Here is a 21,539-nt window from a genome sequence, read left to right as displayed (position 1 = left end):
TATCGATAAACCAAATAATTCAACTTCATTTTGACAAACAAACAATACTTCGCAGATCTGCGCTTCGCGGAAAGTAAATCAATACACACACGAGACGGGAGTTTCTACGTTATGCTTTTATCGGTATTCTCCAGACATGGGTCAGATCCATAAATGTGTGCCTCCAGACGGGAGTACTTTAATCCCGGTTTCAAAGGTTTCTCCGGTTAAAGAGAAAATTAAAACTGTGTTTAAAATAAATATTTCATGAATGAATGTTTTTCGACGCAGATTACGATTTGTATAAATGCAATAGCTAAAAGCCAGAGAGTATCGAAAGTATTATGGTATATCATCTAATTTCGTCCCACAACAACCTCGGACTATAATAAACTCGGCCTTTTACATATTCGGCATTACAAAATGGGATTACAACAGATTTCGTAATTGAACTACATTGTACTTGCTATTAAAACCCATAATAAAGTTTTTGCTCGGTCTTCTTATATTTTTCTTGGGGTTTATTTAGGTGTATTTTAAGGGGCCAACAGAAGGGAGTAACTAACTATAGAAGCCTATGGGATTTTTTTTTTAAATTTTCAAATGACTTTAACTTGAAAACAGTAAGTGACGGACACATATGGTTTTCAGAAATGTTCACAGGACCATAAAATTAATCAAGTTTAATTTAGTTTGAGTCCATGGGGTCACCCAACCCAACCCGTCATGTTTGATAACTTGAAAACAGTCATGACCCCCACCCCTAAACCATATATTTTCTTATACAGTACAATAAAACAAATCAAATCAAATCAAATCAAACCAGGGGTGACTATTTTTTGGTTCAGCCCCACCCCCTCATGTTTGAGAACTTGGAAACAGTCAAGATCCCCACCCCTAAACCATATATATTTTTGTATGGGGCAACAAAACAAATCAAATGATATATAGCGGGAGTCCCTCTGGGTCATCCCCACCCCCTTATGTTTGAGAACTTTTAAACGGCTGAAATCCCCACTCCTTAACAACATATATTCTTGTATTGGACAATAAAACAAATCAAATGAAATTATAGGCGTATCCCTAGGGGTCACTCCCACCCCCTTGTTGTTTGAGAACTTTTACGGTTACACCCATAAACCATATATATTTTTGTATGGGGCAACAAAACAAATCAATTGAAATACAATGGGAGTCCCTTTAGGTCAGCCCCACCCCCTTCTACTTGAGAACTTGGAAATGGCCAAGATTCCCACCCCATAACCATATATATTCTTGTACTGGACAATAAAACAAATCAAATGAAATTGAAGGCGAGTCTCCAGGGATCACTCACACCCCTTCGTTGTTTGAGAACTTTTAAATGGTTGACCCGACCCATAAACCATATATATTTTTGTATGGGACAGTTAAATAAATCAAATGAAATATAGAATAAGTCCACCAGGGTGACCCAAACCCCCACCCCCCCTTTTTTAGCTCACCTGGCCCGAAGGGCCAAGTGAGCTTTTCTCATCACTTGGCGTCCGTCGTCGTCGTCCGTCGTCGTTAACTTTTACAAAAATCTTCTCCTCTGAAACTACTGGGCCAAATTAAACCAAACTTGGCCACAATCATCATTGGGGTATCTAGTTTAAAAAATGTGTGGCGTGACCCGCCAAACCAACCAAGATGGCCGCCATGGCTAAAAATAGAACATAGGGGTAAAATGCAGTTTTTGGCTTATAACTCAAAAACCAAAGCATTTAGAGCAAATCTGACCTGGGGTAAAATTGTTTATCAGGTCAAGATCTATCTGCCCTGAAATTTTCAGATGAATCGGACAACCCGTTGTTGGTTTGCTGCCCCTGAATTGGTAATTTTAAGGAAATTTTGCTGTTTTTGGTTATTTTCTTGAATATTATTATCGATAGAGATAAACTGTAAACAGCAATAATGTTCAGCAAAGTAAGATCTACAAATAAGTCAACATAACCAAAATGGTCAATTGACCCCTTTAGGAGTTATTGCCCTTTATAGTCAATTTTTAACTATTTTTGGTAAATCTTAGTAATCTTTTACAAAAATCTTCTCCTCTGAAACTACCAAGCCAAATTAAAACAAACTTGGCCACAATCATCATTGGGGTATCTAGTTTAAAAAATGTGTGGCGTGACCCAGCCAATCAACCAAGATGGCCGCCATGGCTAAAAATAGAACATAGGGGTAAAATGCAGTTTTTGGCTTATAACTCAAAAACCAAAGCATTTAGAGCAAATCTGACAGGGAGTAAAATTGTTTATCAGTTCAAGATCTATCTGCCCTGAAATTTTCAGATGAATTGGACAACACGTTGTTGGGTTGCTGCCCCTAAATTGGTATTTTAGGGAAATTTTGCTGTTTTTCGTTATTATCTTAAATATTATTATAGATAGAGATAAACTGTAAACAGAAATAATGTTCATCAAAGTAAGATCTACAAATAAGTCAACATGATCAAAATGGTCAGTTGACCCCTTTATGAGTTTTGCTCTTTTCAGTCAATTTTTAACCATTTTACGTAAATCTTAGTAATCTTTTACAAAAATCTTCTCCTCTAAAACTACCAGGATAAATTAAAACAAACTTGGCCGAAATCATTATTGGGGTACCTAGTTTAAAAAATGTGTGGCATGACCTGGCCAACCAACCAACATGGCCGTCATGGCTAAAAATAGAACATAGGGGTAAAATGCAGTTTTTGGCTAAAACTCAAAAACCAAAGCATTTAGAGCAAATCTGACAGGGAGTAAAATTGTTTATCAGGTCAAGATCAATCTGCCATGAAATTTGCAGATGGATCGGACAACCTGCTGTTGGGTTGCTGCCCCTGAATTAGTCATTTTAAGGAAATTTTGCCGTTTTTTGTTATTATCTTGAATATTATTATAGATAGAGATAAACTTTAAACAGCAACAATGTACAGCAAAGTAAGACCCAAAAATAAGTTAACATGACCAAAATGGTCAATTGACCCCTTAAGGAGTTATTGTCCTTTATAGTGCATTTTTAACAATTTTCATAAAATTTGTAAATAACACTGGACACTTTTAATTTGCAAAACACTCATTTGCAAATCCGCCGCCACCTCAAACAAGAGCTACAATATCATGTATATAACCAAAATGTGCAGAATTACATGGGATTCAATAATTTCATTGGTTTTCTACAGTTACTTTCATATTTATTTTGCAATTTGAATTATAAAAACATGGGATTTTCAATATCCCATGGGACAGGGCAAAATCCCATGGGATTTACCATTATCCCATGGGATTTTGGTTAAATCCCATGGGATTTTTTTTTGTCCCATGGGATTATTGTAGTCCCATGGGATATTTGTTGTCCCATGGGACAAAAAAAATCCCATGGGATTTTTATTATCCCATGGGATTTTTAATATCCCATGGGACAAATTAAAATCCTATGGGATTCTAATTGTAAATATATAGATATCAATAAACAGTAATGTGTATGTTACAATGTATTCTATTTGGTAGTAAATTATTATAAGATGAATCTTTTTAATTGAATATCTTTTTTTCTTGGGAAATGTTAATTTAGCATATTGTTCTTTAACTGTTCAAAACTAAACTTTTAAACAACAAAGCAGATAATGTAAGTATCAATATATGTTTATTCATGAATTATAGAATACTTTCTTGAAACACAATTATTTGCCATTTGAAATCAATAAAAACTCTATTGTTAGGCTTAACATACTAGTAGCTATTTAAGTAAATCTATTTTTTTCACAATATCCCTCAACACAAAACATTAATAGTTTCTTATCATCCAGCATTGTTTGATGGTATAGTCCACTTTTTGGACATTCAGCACAGAACTTTGATATTATTGTGGTTTCAATATTTTTTTGAATTTAAAAGAACTTCAAATCATTATTCTGGTCTTGTTTCTATGTTTTCTCCATTTATTTTAGGTGGTGAATTTCAATCCTTCTGAAAAAGAACCAATAAAATCTAAAGTAATGGATTATACAAAATTGTTTTCATACATGTAGCAATAATATGATTTTCAATAAAAATAGCTATGCGGTATGGATTTTACTGATTGTTAAAGGTTGTCCAGTGTCATCAGTTGCTAACGGCCTACATCCTTTGGTCTCTGATGGAGGGTTGTCAAATTAGCAATATACCACATCTTCCTATTCTAATACCATATAACAATCAATTAATTTATTCTTCTTTATAAAATTTGGGTATTTTCCCAAGTTATATACATAATATATATATATACTGTAAATTCGGAATTAATGCAAGTTTTTTTTTTATTGCGAAAAATGCAACGGAGTTGTAAACGCAATAATTTAAACTCGTATTATGAAATATTTTATATGGATTAAACAGGATTTTTCAAAATCGTAAAATTTAAAATCGCATTTAAGTCTAAAATGACAGAATTGCAATAATAAATGCACGCAATAATTTATGAATTTTACAGTATAAAGATCAATGTTAAAAGTTAAAACTTTAGACAACTATAATAACATTCCATTATTCACAAGAATTTGCAATATATTATACAAAATGCAGACAACAGAAACAATATTTCTTTAAGCTTTTGAAGTTCAGACAGATTTCAATTTGTGTTTTATTTCAATGAAAAAATACCTTGAACATATTGGAAATTATAACATTGATACAAACAAAATATGTATGTTTTATCCTTTTTTTTTGTGTTGTTGGCTTGCTGTCTCATTTTAATATACATTTAAACATACATCAATAATCTTCTTCTTTATTAAAAGTAAAAATGGGATATTTTTGATTTTGATATCCCAACACATTATAGTTCTATCACATAACTTATTACCAAGTTCAAAAACACCAATGTGTTTGATATTAATTTTAAGACATGTATAAATGTTCCAGACCATATCAGTATTCGGATCTTACTTTTATGGTCCAGAACTTACAGTCCCACCATATGTGTACAGTCAGACCATTTAAGTATACTTGTACTGTCTGGTACCAGCTCAACCAAACCTGTGTTTTTATTTTAACTGCAATTAAACTTTTTGTACATTTGTTTGTAATAAACTTGACCAACTTCTTAAAATTGGGCAGACTGTATGCGTACAGTCCAAATACTTGTTTGTTCTGGAACATAAACATGATTAACAAGCATTTGGCAGGATGTCATGCTAAAATCCCATTAATATTAGTACTAAATTTTGAGTATATACATGTAAATCCACAAGTTACTTACTGAAATTCATGGTGAACACTCACCAAAAACTTACAATTTAGAGGAAAGACTGGAAAGATGAATGCACTAACACTATCAAAACAGAGCATAAAACTTACCGAAAAACAAGATGTTTTACATTTATCCAGGAGCAGGATAATTGAAAAGTTGTTTTTTTCTTTCTCTGCTGTCCATCATATAACCTTTGAATTCATTCATGCAAAATATGAAAATCTGCAAAGGTAAGACCTAGAACCTCAACTTATCCACATTTTGAATTTTGAACTGCATACTTGTCCTTTTCATCTTGCTGACAACCTAAACATAAAAAAATGATAAAAACATAATTCTAGATTGAATTTGTGTTTTTATTTTTGTTGGTACATGTACAAACAATTTTCCCAACTTTAAAACGAAAACATCATCACCAAAGAGGAGGTCATACTAACCTCCGAAATATTTAAACAAACCGAAATTATTACTTGATTAAGATCTTGTCGTAAATTAATGGCATAGATACTCTTATTTTTGAAAACTTGATGTCTATTGCATACTTATATTCCTTTTTACGAGAGTATGCATATTAAGATGGACTCCATGGACTTTAATGTAAGCATGATTAATTTTACAGTCACTGACAGTTTTTCAGCTCTATGTGTACATTTTGAGAGAATCTTGCAATACTGTATATTCTGATATTCAGAACTTATTGTGAGGTTTTTATTAATACAACTGAAAGCTGTATCTCGTTTTCATTTCTGATACATATTTATGAGCTGAAGACCAGTGCCGAATTTTTCTCACTGCATTGAAGACCCATAGGTGACCTTCGGCCGTTGTCTGCTCTTTGATTGGGTTGTTGTCTCTTTGTCAAATTCCCAGTTTCCACTTCCCATTTTATATCATGTATGCTGATTTTTCTTAAATTACAATATTCAATCATGCAATTTTGTCTATTATTGAAAATACGATAAGCAAAAATAAATGCACAAAAAATTTAACATTGTTATATATATGTAAAAGACTTTTTTTTAAATTCAAAACAGTTGCCTACACTGTTAATTTCCTTGTTTGATTTCATATTTTTAAAGCCTTTATAGCTAGCTAGATGGTATGCCGGGGCGGATCCAGCCATTTTAAAAAGGGGGGTTCCCAACCCAAGACAAAGGGGATGATCCTATATTCATTTGATTTGTTTTATTGTCTCATACAAGAATATATATGGTTTGACGGTGGGGATCAGGAATCCTGAAATTTTTTCACCTAACCACTGGATGACAGGGGATCTCAACCATTTAAAAGTTTCTCAAACATGTGGGGGTGGGGGTGAACCCCATGGACTCTCCCTATATTTCCTTTGATTTGTTTTATTGTTCTATACAAGAATATATAAATATGGTTTAGGGGTGGGGATCTTGACCGTTTACAAGTTTTCAAACTAGAGAAGGGTGGGACTTCACTTTTATTTTATTTCATTATTAATTTTATTGTCCCCGACAAGAATATATATGGTTTAGGGGTGGGGATCTGGATCGTTCACAAGATAATAGCACATTCTCAAATTGAACAGAGTGGGGTAACCCCCAAAGACCTCCTTTTAATTTCATTTGATTTGTTTTATCGTCCCATTCAAGAATATATATGGTTTAGGGATGGGGATCTGGACCGTTTACAAGATAATAGCATATTCTCAAATTGAAAGGGGTGGGGATTACCTCCCATGGACTCACCCTCCCTTCTTTCTTCCCCCCGAAATACCTTTTAATAAGCCCCAATGCACAGATAGTTCACAGTATTTTCCCTTGATTTACACTAAAGAATATACACTATACAGGTGTAATTTTTTTTTTAAAAGATAATACAACTGAAGACCACCATGACCACAGTGGTGGATCCAGAATTTTTCATAAGTGGGGCCCACCGACTGCCTAAGAGGGGCCTGCTCCTGCCATGACTCAGTGATTCCATATATAATCAACCAATTCTTTTCCCAAACAGGGGGCCCTGAACTCCTGATTCCCCCTTTTTTTTCCTCATTTCAATCACCCTGATATAAATTTAGTTTTATCACTTACAATAGGAATGGTTTGAATTCCCCAATAATTCTTATATACCATTAATATCAACATATTTCATTTTTGATAAATGAAAGGCAAAAGTTTTCTATGGGTAGAAATGGATAGTGGGAAGCTTTCAGATTCACACAATGCCGGTGGCTGTGTTCAAAGTGCTGGGTTTTTATGACCCTCGTTGTTTGCGGACTAACTATTTAGGCCAGTGGTGGATAATAGTGTGCGTGCATTAATCTTCTATACCTTCTTAATCAATATATTCAAATACTGACGGCAAGTGTTCTTCTTTAGGTTTTCAGTAGTCCTTCAATGATCTGAAGATTATTTACTGTTTGCGCGCGCAGCGTGGCCTATATATATATTTACAAAAACAAAAGGGCCAAAACAAAAACAAAAATATTTGGAAATAAATTTGAGGTGCATAATTTATTAAAATTGTGATTAAAACTATGTACATAGGCTAATAATGAGTTAGATGAATTTGTGGAGAACAGCTGGTGTGAGCTGTTCTCTGAAAGTGTCGACTGTGGCGACAGCGACTGTTTGCATTGGCAATAAGTTCCACTGAGTTATGGTATATGGAAAAAATGAGTATTTATATGTATCTTTTTTGGTTGAAATGTGTCTAAAAGTATAATTATGGTTTTTGCGTGTTCTACTGTCTGATGGTATGAGAATAGCCGATGGTATAGCTACGATTTGATGTACTATTTTATAGAACATTATTAATCTTGTGCGAGTTCTTCTTTCCTGTAGAGTTGGCCAGTTTAGGGTGTTTATCATATCTGTCGGGCTACTGATGTTATGGTATCTGTTACAGACATATCTGGCAGCTCGCCTTTGGACCATCTCGATTTTTGAGGTTTGTTCAACTGTGTGAGGGTCCCATACTGAACATGAATATTCCAGTTTAGGACGGACTAGTGCCAGTGTTGTAATGATGTAGCAATGTCTTTTTGAAATCACCGTGCTGTTTACATGTGGGATCGAGAATGCAGGGGAAGGAAACTTGTCAATTATGTTTATTTCTAAGCCAAAATAAAATGAGCCGCCGTAAAATTAACCTTGGGTAATAACAGTGCATGTAAGGCTCGTCTCGGAGGGGTGTCTTTTTTTCTGTCTTCTTTTTATGCCCCACCTACGATAGCAAAGGGGTATTATGTTTTCTGGTCTGTGCCTCCGTTCGTTCGTCCGTTCGTTCGTCCTGTTTCAGGTTAAAGTTTTTGGTCGAGGTAGTTTTTGATGAAGTTGAAGTCCAATCAACCTGAAACTTAGTATATATGTTCCTTATGGTATGATCTTTCTAATTTTAATGTCAAATTAGAGTTCTTACCCCAATTTCACGGTCCACTGAACATAGAAAATGATAGTGCGAGTGGGGCATCCGTGTACTGGGGACACATTCTTGTTTTAGTTATATTTTTAATAACTTACACTTTTTTCCATTATTCTCTTTCTTTCACTATTCTTTATTCCTTTTTTTTCTTTGTCCTTTGTTCTCTATTCTGTTAATTCACATCCATACCCTCTTATGTGTATGTGGACTTACTGTAGTTTATTTTTTAGTTCTGGCAGAGATATTAGATACAATATATATGTCTCTGGTTCTGGTATTATGCGATAAGTCAATTTCTTTTTCATGCAGTGTCATGAAATATAATGGTTTTATGTATATCAGCCAAGATTGTGCGCAACATTTTAATAAACAATTCAACACTCTATACACGTTATGTGAATTTTATTAAAATCGATGAAGAACATGAATTTGGCAGCTAGTGAGCTAGTGCCCCTTAAACAGGTAAAGTTCAATTAACAAATTCTGATCTACTGGCATTCAACACCAAATTACTTACTTGCTGTATATTGATAAATGTGATTGATAAATGTGATTGTATATTGTCAATACCTCAACATCGAGAATACGTCATGTGAGGTGTTGGTCGCTACGTTTGATACGGGGTCAAAGGTTGCGGCTTCGAGACAGAGAAAAACATCCAGCTAGGTAAAAAGTGTAGAATTTTGTTTTTGAAAATTTGAGTTGTAAATTTTCCTAAAAAGTACTTAATTCCGTTCATCTAATTGTAAATTTTCCTAAAAAAAGTACTTATTTCCGTTCATCTATTATGGGTATAAACTAAACTGAACAAGAAAAGTATTAGTAAACAGACAGAAAGTCCGACGTTGAATTAATTATTTTACAATTGATTGTTTAAATATATGAGAGAATGTTTTAGGCGAATTTTCTTTAATTACAGATAAATGTATTTTAGGAAATGATTTATTCTTCGGGTACGTCTAAACAACCGCTCAGGACCTCCTGAGTGCACTCAGGACATACAAAGTGCACTCAGGACCCATTACCGTAATCATATCTGCACACATGATGGATGTTTATATTCGTTATACGCTTCTTATTTTAGAGTTAAATTTTGGTAGAAGTTGAAATCGCAGGGGCGGATCCAGCCATTTTAAAAAGGGGGGTCCTAACCCAGGACAAAAAAAGGGGGGGTTCAACTACATGTCCCCATTCAAATGCATTGATCGGCCTAAAAAAGGGGGGGTTCCAACCCCCCAACCCCCCGGAACCCCCCTCCCCCCTCTGGATCCGCGCCTGAATCGAACTTAGATAGATATGTTAATTCTTATAAAATAATGAGGGCACGTGTCACTGATTACACAACTACTGAGCCATAAATTATCCAATCAACAAAATTGATTGGATTATCTTTATTGTTTTTTAGGAATTGTATTGTTTAGTTCAGTTTTACCTTTAACATGAATTTGCATATAGAAAAAATAAAACATATATCTCATTCGATGTGCTTTTTCAGTTTATTTTTCATGATGACGGGTAAATTAATTTGTTGTGTTTTGCAGTTCACGAATAAAGAAAATTATTTTATAGTTGCGTTTTTTTTCTGTAACAAGTTCGATTTTTGTTTTTCAGTGTGATTCTTTTCTCTATCTCTCTCTCTAAATCAAGTTTTTAAACAAACACAATGTTGACTGAATATCAAATTTTATTACATTTGTATATCTTTATTCTCAACAAACCATTATACAAGAGAAGACAATTATGTACAATATTCAGTTTAACCTTAACGGAAATCTGTGCACGAAGACTTAGTCGTGGTTTGAACGGATTTCGTGTCAATAAACTGTCTTCGAAATAGTCTTTCTTTGTTAATGTTTGTGTCATTTTGGTCTTTTGTGGAGAGTTGTCTCATTAGCAATCATACCACATCTTCTTTTTTAAAATTTCTCGATACTACAATCTAACTTACATATTTTTTAGAAATAATTATACCCAAAATATCATAATTTTCAAAAAACGGAGACGAAAACGGAGACAAGTTCATTTTCAGAATTTATTTTCGCATTGAAATTCGTTTCAGGCTTGTGAAACTGGACAAAACGACTTTAATTAGAGAAAAAAAACTTAATAAAAACGGATTTCTTAAAATATTCGTATAACTCAAAAATAAAATTCCTGGACAAGTTCGATAAAAATGAGAAATAACATCTAACTACATGTATATGAGTTTGATTGTTTGAAAAGTACGGCTTTTACCGTTTAGAACGGATTCCATATACAAAACTTTAATTAATATAAATTCTTTTAAAGTATGAACATTTATAATTATTTCCCTTTTCAAACTCGTGCAAAGAATTAATAACTGGTCCAGGACATGATAATAAAATTAAGAATAAAACTTAAAAATTTATGGAACGAAATTTTAATAAAAGACGAAAATCTTAAAACATCGTGATATTCATTCTAGACGTCACAATATTACTTCCCGCATGGTCACACTGTACTAACAACACAATGTATAAAACAACAATAAAGATAATCCAATTAATTTTGTTGATTGGATAATTCATGGCTCAGTAGTGGTGTAATCAGTGACACGTGCCCTTATTATTTTCTAAGAATTACAAATTCTACCAAATTTAACTCTAAAATAAGAAGCGTATAAAGAATATATGCATCCATCCTGTGTGCGATGACTATAAAGGGTCCTGAGTGCACTTCGTATGTCATGAGTGCAATCAGGAGGTCCTTCAAGCGGTGTTTAGACGTACCGTTATTCTTCTGGAAGCTTCAATTTTTTCTTATCAATAACTTTTACACAAGGAGACATTTTTTTTTTTTTGACAGCATGAACCCCAGTTAATGAGCAAACACAAATTAAGAACGGAAATCGTTTACAATTAAATTTTATAGAAGGAAAAAAAAGGGGGGGGGGGTAATAAACAAATTTTATTTACGCTCACATACTTTTAAACAGATTTGCATATGTAAGCTCTCTATAGTTAATGTTAAATTATTTCAGGAGTTTTGAAAAAAAAGAATATTATATACAGTTTAATTTCGACTAAAATAGTGATTCTTTTTATAGATTTGGTACCTCAGTTTCGACTCAACATTTCATTTTGAATTGTTAGATGGCAAACTCTTTAGGCGAATATTGTATCTGTTTTTTATTTAATTATGGTGATATTGGCGATAATATTCATTATAACAAGGCCTTGTACAAATCCTTGATTATAGAATGTTTGGTAATATAAAAAGACGAAGGTAGACATACCCTAATTATGCAGGGTTTCACAAGTTGATCTCCAAGCGGCCCACATTTAACATATAATAAGATCTATATTTTTCAACGTTTTCAAAATGAAATGACTTGAATTGAAAATTTCCCAACTGTGAAAATTTGTTATTTCTAAACGTCTTTAATTATTATTTCGGAAAACAAAATTATTTAAGCATATTCATATATTTTCATAATTTTTTCCGAGGAAACCTTTTTTTTTGCAAAGTTTACTTCTATATGTTTTTAACCATCACCAGCGACTTATTCTCTGCCATCACCAATTAGTCCTAATTATTAAAGATCAATTGCCCAAATTCAAATGATGATTGGTATATCGTATTGAATATGACCATCGGTCATCCGTGACGTATCCCAAATAACGACGCATGCCGATAGATAGATCATAGTTTATTAATTAGCGTCTCGCAATTTAAATTTCATCAAGGGGACTTAATTAAACCAGTTACTATACAAATCTTGAAAAAACGATGTACATGTACTTTTTAATATTTTTAAAACAAATTACGAAAACGTTTAGTGTAAAAATCACCGAATATAAATGTTTCTTTCTTGCAGGTTTTGGCATTTGTAAATAACATTAACGTTTTGGAATTCTAATGCAAAAGACAGTCGATTCAAACTGAAATAACTTCTTTAAAGATGGTTTGATTTTTTCAGAGACACATGTATTATATATGTCTCAATACATGTATTATATGTCTCTGATTTTATCAAAACAAAAATTACAAAATTATAAAATATGTTAGTTATCGAATGTATACCCTGAACTCTTACTATTATATATACATGTCCTAAGTTACTTAATGTCCTGTGTGCAACCAGGAGATCCTGAACGGTTTTTAAACGTACCATTATTTTATATGCATATATTCAAAGCTGTTCTTAATTACATGCATACTAGGTATCAGTGGCGGATCCAGGTGGGAGGGTTTCGGGGGTTGGAACCACCCCTTTTTTTGAACGATCAATGTATTTGAATGGGGACATATGGTTGGAACCACCCCCTCCCCCTTTTGTCCTGGGTTGAGACCCCCTTCTTTTCAAATGGCTGGCTCCGCCGCAGAGGTATATTTATATATATATGTGTGTACCAGCCCCTCCTAAATCTTGGGAAACAAATGGTAAATTATATAGGGAATCACGGAAGTATGACTGGACGTGACCCCTCTAATAGTGTGAAATAATGCCAATAGGTCTTTTAAAACACATCTTTATTCATACATGTATATATACGTTTTCTCACGGATTTGTTCATGCAATATTGGAATTATGTTTACTCAATGCGCAATTACTGAAGTTTATATTTGCTACTTTTCTTCTTAATTTCATATAATTTTTTTTTTGATTTTTTTTCTTCGAAAAATTAGTGGTGTTGAAATAGGGAATGGACACAGATACCTTATCACATTTAACCAAAGAAATGTTGTATAATGTCATCAATCTGTATTACACGTAGACAGGATGTTCTCTAGAAAACTATACGTTATACACACCCGAGAATACACGCACTGTCGTAATGGAAAATTACTGTATGTTATAGTTACCTGTAATCAGCTTTGCAACACCATGTCATGACAGTTCAAAAAGATTTTCTTCAAATCAAATTGGAATATTCATTTTTTCTGTAAAATTTAAAACTTTAAAAAGTAGACTTTGACAAAATTATGAAATAGAAAGAATTGAACAATTTAAAATCGTATTTTAACAAAGATTTAGATATAATTTTACAACGATCCTTAAAAAATAACCAAACAAACGTTGAATCAAACGATATGAACCTACGCAGTTTTATATTAAAATACTGACACACACCAGTTTGCCATCTCAGTATGCAAGGCAAGGGTGCTTGGTGAGGTGCTGGAACTTGATGTACATGTATCATTAAGTTAATACAGTTCTGTTAGTATTGACTGCCTTTTTACAGAGACTTTCTATTCTTACTGTTATCAGTTAGTATAGACGGTTCCTGGCTTAGAATGATTCTCTGCTCAGCAAATGGTGCGTAATTAGCATTTGAATCAAATTTCTTGTAGAAGTAAAAAACACAAATTAATGTATTTGACAACTTTATTCAGGAGCACAGTCTATATTATCCGGCGTAAATAACTTCGAGATTTATGTGGAAGTTTACTCTGCTGCTCGATCTATGCTAATCGATGTTCCAGTATATTTCATATTTATATTTATTCGTGAGGCCTCGTCATCGTTTATATTCACTAAAAGCACAGTCGCCTAAATATTTTATATGGCGAAAAAAATGCGAAAATTGGGGGAAATAATATATTTTTAGTAGCATTATTATTTTAGAATCTTAAGAGGTTGCTTGCAAATTTAACTCTAAAATGAGAAGTGTATGACGATCTATAACGAATATATACATCAATCATGTGTGCAGATACGACGGCGACTATATAGGGTCTGCCATGAGTGCACTTTGTATGCCCTGCATGTGTGCACCCAGGAGGTCCTCCTGAGCGGTGTTTAGACGTACCGGGAAAATCTTATCTGATTCAGGATCAATTCATCGGTTACACTCCCCTGTCACCAGTGATTCTTTTTTGCTGACATTCTGAAAAAGTATTGTGTAGTCCCTGTGTAAGTGTTGACTCTCAACTTGCACATGTGATTTTTTAACACTCCCTGGACTTCTGCAAAAACAGAAAGTCACAGGACATTCCGACAAAAAGTCACAGGACAAAAAGTCAAACACATGTCAAACTCAGGCATAAAGTAACAAAGTTAATAGGACAAAAAGTGACAAACAATTTGTTGACAATTGATTGAATATAAATGAAAAAAGATTTTGAAATATCTTCTTTTTATTACATATATTCATTTTTAATTTTAGGAAATTGTTCATAATATAAAAAAGAAGATGTGGTATGATTGCCAATGAGACAACTGTCCACAAGAGACCAAAATGACACAGACATTAACAACTAGAGGTCTTTACGGCCTTCAACCATAAGCCAATATAAAGAAGGTATGGTATGATTGCCAATGAGACAACTGTCCACAAGAGACCAAAATGACACAGACATTAACAACCATAGGTCACCAAACAGCCTTCAACAATGAGCAAAGCCCGAGGTAAAGCCCATACCGCATAGTCAGCTGTAAAAGGCAATCATACTATATCTTTTTTTTTATATTTACATGTTAAAAAATGTGTGCAAATGTAATCAAAAGCTGCACACAAACGTAATGATTTTTGTGCGCAAATGTAATGGTAATGTGCGCAAACCTAATGCACTGATTTATTTGTTTTTAATAAATTTTAATTTAAAGTTCATGTATAAAACTTCAAGAAAAATACAAAAAGAGTGTTTTCTTGTTCAAAGAAAAATAATCTCAAAACTAAATTGTGACTTTTTGTCCTGTGACAGTGTGTGACTTTTTGACTGTGACTTTCTGTCCTGCATTCAGATTGAATAGGGGAGTTTGGTTGACCCCGCCTCCCTCTATCTGAGACTACTATCTCAGTGATGAGCTTTATGTTTCATGTACAAATGTATTGTGCTTGTCATATATATGTATGTCGGATAAAAGCTCTACAGACCTTTAATATGTTGTATTGTTATATGTATAACCGACAATAAATAAATAGCCCCTAACAAGTAAGAATTAGGTTACTTCTTTTTGTTTTGACATCTTGCATGGGTTTTTATAGCCCCGTATTAAAATTATGCCCCCACTTTAAAAAAAGGGGGGGGGGTATACTGTTTTACCCCTGTCTGTCCATCCATCCTTGCGTCAGTCAGTCCGTCCGATGAATATTTTTCGTCCCATTTTCCTTAGGAACTACAATAGAAGGATTTCTGAAATTTGGTTTCAGGGTTAAATAAGTCAGCTATACTGTGTGATGCATTTTCAGATTCATCACTCGACAACTTCCTGTTTTCCCAACACTTGTATGATTTTACACATGATAGCCAAGTTGAAAGTTGAAAACTAACAACCTAATTTATGTACAAAAAAATTGAAAAACAGATATGTTACACATAAACAAACGACAATCACTGAATTTTCGGATCCTGACTTGGAACAGGCACAACCATAACAAATTGGCAGGGTATAAGGAACTTTGAAAATATTTAGTTTTTGTGGTTTGGTCAATTTTCCGGATACTGTAAGCAATAAGGCCCCTTTATTTAGTGAATGAAATAATTGTAAGATGCACTTAGCTGTCTGTCATATTTTATATGAACTTGACCTCATTTTCATGCATGGTTCATTGGTCAATGAAACACTGCATTGTTTTGTCAGTTTATCATATGTTTAAAGTTACAGGTAGATTATATTTGGTAGATATGAAACAATTGTAAGGTGTGCATGTCTGAATGGCAGATTCATATATAAACCATGACCGCATTTTATTGTTCTTTGGTCAATGAGAAGTTTTCTTGGTTTTGTCATTTTATCAGGCCACATTTAAAAGAATGTCTGTTTCCCCTCCCCGGGTCTACCCTTTGTAAACAGACCAGGAAGGCAGGTTTTTTTTAGCTCACCTGACCTGAAAGGTCAAGTGAGCTTTTCTCATCACTTGGCGTTCGTCGTCTGTCGTCCTGCGTCCGTCGTCTGTAAACTTTTACAAAAATCTTCTCCTCTGAAACTACTTGGCCAAATTCTACCAAACTTGGCCACAATCATCCTTGGGGTATGTAGTTTAAAAAATGTGTGGCGTGACCTGTCAAACCAACCAAGATGGCCGCCATGGCTAAAAATAGAACATAGGGGTAAAATGCAGTTTTTGGCTTATAACTCAAAAACCAAAGCATTTAGAGCAAATCTGACATGGGGTAAAATTGTTGATCAGGTCAAGATCTATCTGCCCTGAAATTTTCAGACGAATCGGACAATCTGTTGATGGGTTGCTGCCTGTGAAATGGTTATTTTAAGGAAATTTTGCAGTTTTTGGTTATTATCTTGAATACTATTATAGATAGAGATAAACTGTAAAAGCAATAATGTTCAGCAAAGTAAGACCTACAAATAAGTCAACATGATCAAAATTGTCAGTCGACCCCTTAAGGAGTTATTGCCCTTTATAGTCAATTTTTAACAACTTTTCATAATTTTTTGTAACTTTTTTTAAAATCTTCTTCTCTGAAACTACTTTGCCAAATTTAACCAAACTTGGCCACAATTATCATTGTGGTTTGTAGTTTAAAAAATGTGTCCGATGACTCAGCCTACCAAACAAAATGGCCGACATGGCTAAAATTAGAACATAGTGGTAAAATGCAGGTTTTGCTTTATATCTTTGAAACTAAGACATTTAGGGGAAATCTTTCAAGATTTAAATGTCCATCAGAATAAGATATATCCCCTCACAAATTTTCAGTTGAATTGGACAACCTGTTGTTGGGTTGCTGCCCTAAAATTGGTGATTTTAAGGTAATTTTGCAGTTTTTGGTTATTATCTTGAATACTATTATAGATAGAGATAAACTGTAGACAGCAATAATGTTCAGCAAAGTAAGATCTACAAATAAGTCAGCATGATCAAAATTGTTAGAGGACCCCTTAAGGAGTTATTGCCCTTTATAGTCAATATTGAACAACTTTTCGTCATTTTTGTAACTTGTATAAAAATCATTTCTAAAACTACTTGGCCAAATTTAACCAAACTTGGCCACAATCATAATACTAGGGTATCTATTTAAAAAAAAAAGTGTCTAATGACCCCGCCTACCAACGAAGATGGCCGACATCAGTAAACACATTAACAGGTGAGCGACACAGGCTCTTGAGAGCCTCTAGTTTTTTTTAACTGGATGTGATTGTCATAGCATGGTCACATGAATGGTTTGACTTGTCCAGTCCAGGCCACTTATCAGTTGTTTGTGCTCAATTTGAGTGTATTTATTTAGATTATCAATCCTTCTGCTTTCAAGCACTTTCCAAAAATGGAAACAAATTATTTTCAGGAAAAAAATAATTTCGATTTTTTTGTGGAAAATAATTTTTTGACCCGGGCGCTTATTTTTGACCCGTGTGGGGGGAGGGGAAACAAACATATTTTTAATTTTGGCCTTAGATTTTTTAAGCATAGGTCTACTTGTTGTAAGGAATGACTACAAGGTATCATATAAAAAAAGATGTCTGCCTGCCAAGGTTAATTTTACTGTGACCTCATATTCATAGAATAATGATAATATTCATGATATTGAACAGCAAGAATGATGAGTAAGTTGATGTTATATACAAATAAGACAAAATTTTCAGTTGCCTACTAATATGTAATACATGTAGTAGTTATTTTTGTCATTAAATGATGTTTACCCTTTTATGTGTAGGGCAAGAACATGAAAGATAAAGGGGAAACTATAAACAGAAGAAATTATCAACAAAATAAGATTTACAGAGGTCAACAAAGCCTAAATGGTAAGTCCACTGTTATAAAAAAATTTGTCCTTGAATAATAATTAAATATTTATTAAAATAAGATGTGGTATGATGAAAGAGAAAACTATCCATCAGAGTTCAATTTAGTGGATGTAAGCATTGTAATTACTTATTAGAGGCCATTGATGACCTGTAAGTGATGAGAAAACCCATACCCTATACATGTTATAGTAATCTATAAAAGTCAACACTAACCAAATTTGAAACAGTGCATCAATTCAAACGTCAAATATACCAGACTAATTTATAAAAACAAAAAATTATGAAAAATAAAAATGACGGGTATGAACCAACATCAACCACTGAACTATGTACAAGCTCCTGATATTAGACAGGTATAATATGGCTGGGTTGATATAAAAATAAGAAACACTTAGCAGTCTGATTTCCAATGAGACATTTCTCCAATAGAGATCAAATGACATTTAAGGAGGCTCTAGGGTATAACAATTTCAGAAAAATGTTTTAATATTTTTTTTCATAACTCAATTTATTTATATCTTTATCATATGGTACACCAAATCATTCAAAACAATCAATTCGGTTTGGCCCCAGATGACTTTTAAAATGCATATATCATTGAAAAAGCTCCAAATTATCTCCCTTTGGTGCAAAAAAGCCATTTTTTGGCATTAAAAATGTAATATCTTATTTAACTCATCGGTGGCCTATATTTTTTATTATAATTTTAAATAAGCTGTACTTTAACTAAACTATTATAAAATTTAAGCGATTTCTGTAATTTAGTACTTGAATATTTAAATGAAAGTTTATCATATTAATCATAAACATGATAAAATAGCCATTTTATTGATCTCTTCACTGATAATTTTTGAGTTTGTGTATTTGTAGGTCAGAAATCTGGATTTTCATGGTCATCATTCACAGATCAATACTGAACGGAAAACTTAAAGCTGATATTTTTCTCCATAGTGCGACTTTTTTATTAATTTGAAATGGAACATGTTTTTTCCTACATTTATTTGAAAGAGGAAATTTCAACATGATGACTATAAACAAAAAGGAGTCATATCATCACGATCATTGATGCACAAGAACTTGATCATATAAATACAACAATGTAATTATCAATTGAAAGATGGAACGAATGAACAAGATATTAGAATGTTGTTGTCCAAATAAACTTGCTTTGTCTTCTCATTTGAATCTCTCCATTCAATAAAGATGTACAGAGGAAGATCTTTGAAGAACAGATTGAAAAAATGTTTTGTCTAAGAATTGCAGGAATATTCTAGTGAATGAAATTATTTATTGACTTCACTCTTATATAGTGGACTGAATAATTGTACATAGCAAGCTGTGAATAAAGAAAGCAAAAACTTTAACAAAAAGTGTTTATATTATAAATTTGCAATTATAAGCATACTATTATGTACACCACAAAGTTATATATAATTCAAATTGTTTGCCTATACAAGTATTGCAATGAACCTATAACAAAGAAAATCTTACCTCATGAAAAGAGTGAACTATTCAGTCAGAATAACAACAACAACAACAACAACAATTTTTATTTGTCAATCAAGACGCCCCGAGGAGCAGTACAATTACAGTTTAAATTAAAGTGTACAAATAATTGTGTTGATTTTTTTCATTGAAATTACAATACATGACACTAAAATTAAAACAATATTATATAAGAGAAGGGAGACAACAAATACAGTATATATTCTCAAAGATAATGAGTGAGTGAACACAATCAGTACCGTTTTATAATTAGAAGAAGAGCTGGACTACTCATGTGTTTATGCTTAATTTAACTCTTCTAGATTTTATTAAACTATCTATTAATTTAATCATTATGTTATTAACAAATGGATCTTCATTTGACATCAACCATACAAATTTAGATTTGTCATTTAAAGTTTTAAAATTAGTAAATTTAGAGGATAAATCTGAAATAAAACTGGACCTTTCAGTTTTAAGTGATGGACATTGAAGAAGAAAATGAATTTCATCCTCAACAATGTCATTATTACATAATTTACAAAATCTTTTATCTGGGGGTATTCCCTTATGTCTTCCCTTTTCTATTTCAAGTTCATGGGCACTAATTCTAAATTTGGTTAACTCATTTAATGTTTTACAATTATTTAACAATAAATATTTTTCAAGGCCTATATTATTTTTAAATAGTCTGTAGGTCCTTAATTTATTTCCTTGCACCATGCCAGGTTTGTCATTATATAATTGGTTAAGCCAAATTTCATCATATTTAATTCGGAGTTTTTTAATGATAATTGACTTTATATGAGATTTGTGATTTAACAAATATTCTGGGGTTAAATTAAGATATTTAAATAATGAATAAATGCTTTCCAACCAATTGTCTTTATATGTTTTGGATAAAATTTTAGACTCTTCAAATGCATCTTTAATGAGAGAGTTATTTTGTTCTGTGAGTCTGAGCCAAAATTTAGCCATATTAAGAATAACCTCAAGAGATAGGGGGTAGCGCCCCAACTCTCCCATCACTGCTAGGTTTGTTGATCTTCTAGGTACCTGTAGAGAATATTTACAAAATTTAATATGTAATTTTTCAATAATTAGATCTTTGGACATTTGGAAAAAATAGTTGTCTCCTTTTGATTGTAACTTATTTGGAGAGAATTGACCCCAAATTTCTGAGCCATATAACAAAATCGGCTTCAGCATGTGGTCAAAAAGATGTAAAAGTGTTTTAATATTAGGTTTAAAATGGGTGAAATATCTTTTTAATTTAAAAAAGGCTTTTAATGCTTTATTATAAAGATTAAACTTAGCATCTGTAAATCTGCCAGATACAGTGAATATCATGCCAAGATAATTATATTTTTTCTCATTATTAATAAGCTGACCATTAAATGTGAATTTTTCCTTTGAAATTCTTCCTGTGTTATTAAAAATTAATACTTTTGTTTTTTTCATGTTAATTTCTAGTCCCCATTTACTACAATAATCCATTAAATTATCTAAACAATTTTGTAATCCAGATGAAGTTTCAGAAATCATAATGAGGTCATCTGCATACATTAAACAGTTAAGGCTTCTGTTGTTTAGTAAAACTGGGCAACAGCCAGAATCAAATATTTCAGGTAAGTCATTTATGAAAAGTTTAAACAATGTAGGGCTCAGATTATCCCCTTGACGAACACCAATATCTGATGGGAAATTTTCAGTTAGTGTGTTACTATTAGTTTTTACACATAAAGATGTGTTTTTATACATATCTTTA

General features: G+C 32.8%; 1 protein-coding gene and 1 long non-coding RNA gene across 4 annotated transcripts in view; both read left to right on the top strand.

Moving 5' to 3' along the window:
* LOC139499667 (X-ray repair cross-complementing protein 5-like) overlaps nt 1-21,539 on the top strand; it is a 99,864-nt gene that overhangs the window by 2,587 nt on the left and 75,738 nt on the right. The gene's annotated exons all lie outside the window — the stretch shown is intronic.
* Nucleotides 14,173-19,645, top strand: LOC139499641 (uncharacterized). 2 transcript variants are annotated; one of them, XR_011658237.1, is made up of 3 exons: nt 14,173-14,491; nt 18,196-18,283; nt 19,157-19,645. It is a non-coding gene; the product is annotated as an uncharacterized lncRNA (long non-coding RNA). The 2 variants fall into 2 exon arrangements; XR_011658236.1 differs by lacking the exon at nt 14,173-14,491 and having other exon boundaries at nt 15,931-18,283.

The sequence above is a fragment of the Mytilus edulis genome, chromosome 12 (assembly GCF_963676685.1).
Source record: "Mytilus edulis chromosome 12, xbMytEdul2.2, whole genome shotgun sequence".
In the NCBI taxonomy this organism is placed as follows: Eukaryota; Metazoa; Mollusca; class Bivalvia; order Mytilida; family Mytilidae; genus Mytilus; species Mytilus edulis.
The sequence above is the reverse complement of the archived record's forward strand: the minus strand, read 5'-3'. Positions and strand labels throughout refer to the sequence as shown.